The following is a 2580-nucleotide window of genomic DNA, read 5'->3' as shown; positions in this document are numbered from 1 at the left end:
GGCGGGGGGGCCCGGGGGGGGGCTCGGCGGGGGGGGCGGCCACGTAGGTGCGTCTGTCCCCGTCCCAGTACAGGTACTGCCCCGCCCCCGCGTCGTAGTAGTACTGCAGGGGGGTTTGGGGGGGTCAGCACCCCAAAAACCGACCCTTGGGAACCCCAAAACCGACCCTTGGGTCCTCCAAAATCACCTCCCAAAATCACTGCTTAAAACCAGAAAAATCGCGTTTTTATACCTCAAAAATGCACCTCAAAACCCCCCAAAAATCATCCCTTAAAACCCCAAAAATGCACCTCAGAACTCCCCAAATCTCCTCTTGGAACCCCCAAAAATTATCCTTTTGTACCCCAAAATAGACCATCAAAACCCCCAAAATCACCCCCCAAAATCACCCCTTAAAACCCCAAAAATCATCTCTTTCTACCCCAAAAATGCACCTCAAAACCCCCCAAATCTCTCATTTCTACCCCAAAACCACTCCTTAAAAATCCCAAAAATCATCCCTTTGCACCCCAAAATCGATCCTCAGAACCCCAAAAAAATGACTCCTTAGAAGACCAAGAATCACCCCCCAAAATCACCTCTTTCTACCCCAAAAACGACCCTCAAAACCCCCCAAATCTCCTCTTGGAACCCCCAAAAATTATCCTTTTGTACCCCAAAATAGACCATCAAAACCCCCAAAATCACCCCCCAAAATCACCCCTTAAAACCCCAAAAATCATCTCTTTCTACCCCAAAAATGCACCTCAAAACCCCCCAAATCTCTCATTTCTACCCCAAAACCACTCCTTAAAAATCCCAAAAATCATCCCTTTGCACCCCAAAATCGATCCTCAGAACCCCAAAAATCACTCCTTAGAAGACCAAAAAGCACCCCCAAAAATCATCCCTTTGTACCCCAAAAATGCACCTCAGAACCCCCCAAATCTCCTCTTGGAACCCCCAAAAATTATCCTTTTGTACCCCAAAATAGACCATCAAAACCCCCAAAATCACCCCCCAAAATCACCCCTTAAAACCCCAAAAATCATCTCTTTCTACCTCAAAAATGCACCTCAAAACCCCCCAAATCTCCTATTTCTACCCCAAAACCACTCCTGAAAATCTCAAAAGTCATCCCTTTACACCCCAAAATTGACTCTCAGAACCCCAAAAATCACCCCTTTGTACCCCAAAAACGACCCTCAAAACCCCCCAAATCTCCTATTTCTACCCCAAAACCACTCCTGAAAATCTCAAAAGTCATCCCTTTACACCCCAAAATTGACTCTCAGAACCCCAAAAATCACCCCCAAAATCACCCCCAAAAATCACCCCTTTGTACCCCAAAAATGCACCTCAGAACCCCCCAAATCTCCTCTTGGACCCCCCAAAAATTATCCTTTTGTATCCCAAAATTGACCCTCAAAACCCCCAAAATCCCCCCCCAAAATCACCCCTTTCTACCCCAAAAACGCCCCTCAAAACCCCCCAAATCTTCTCTTGGAACCCCCAAAAATTATCCTTTTGTACCCCAAAATAGACCATCAAAACCCCCCAAATCATGCTCCAAAATCACCCTCAAAACCCCCAAAAATCATCTCTTTGTACCCCAAAATCGCCTCTTTGCACCCCAAAACTGCCCCTGGAACCCCCAAATTTTCCCATTTCTATCCCAAACCCACCTCTTATAACCCCAAAAGTCTCCCCCCAAAATCACCCCTCAAAACCCCAAAAATCACTCCTTTGTACCCCCAAAAATCACCCCTCAAAACCCCCCAAATCCCCTTTTGGAACCCCCAAAATTTCCCCTTTCTACCCCCAAAATCACCCCTTTGTACCCCAAAACTACCCCTTTGTATCCCCAAAAATCACCCCTCAAACTCCCAAAATCTCCTGTTTGTACCCCCAAAATCGCCCCCCAAAATCTCCCCTTTGCACCCCAAAAATCAAGTTTTTAACACGATCCCTTGTGATTTTAAATTGGGGTTTTTAGGGTTAAAATTTGACTGGAAGAGATCAAAAACCTCTCGTGTACCCCAAAATTTCCTTTTGTACCCCAAAACCTCCCACTGACCCCACCCACACCCCAAACCCTAAATCTGTGCTTTTACCCCTAAAATCCCATTCTCAGGTCTAAAATTCCTAATTTTTTCGCCCAAAATTCCAAATTTTTCACCCAAAACTTCGCTTTTTTCATCCCAAACTTCACTCCAAAATTTTGGGGGACCCCAAATCCCTCCCCTCAATCCCACCAAACCCCAAAACCCCAAAACCCCCCACCCTTCAAACGCCATTTTTAAGTCTAAAATTCTGATTTTTTTCACCCAAAACATCGCTTTTTTCACCCCAAATTTCGCTCCGGGGTTTTGGGGGACCCCGAATTCCTCCCCCCGCACCCCAAAACCCCAAACCTGGGAGTGGGGGTCGTAGTAGAGCCCCGTGAGGGGGTCGTAGTAGTACCCCGAGGTCTCGTCGTACTGGTAGGTGGAGACGTCAGGCACGGCTGGGGGGGGCACGAGGGGGGATTTTTGGGAGTCCCCCAAAATTTTTGGGGGTCCCCAAAATGTTTGGGGTCTCCCCCCAATTCCTGGGAATTCC

This window comes from Onychostruthus taczanowskii, unplaced genomic scaffold (assembly GCF_017590055.1).
Source record: "Onychostruthus taczanowskii isolate IOZ18803 unplaced genomic scaffold, ASM1759005v1 scaffold330, whole genome shotgun sequence".
NCBI classification, from domain to species: domain Eukaryota; kingdom Metazoa; phylum Chordata; class Aves; order Passeriformes; family Passeridae; genus Onychostruthus; species Onychostruthus taczanowskii.
The sequence above is the reverse complement of the archived record's forward strand: the minus strand, read 5'-3'. Positions refer to the sequence as shown.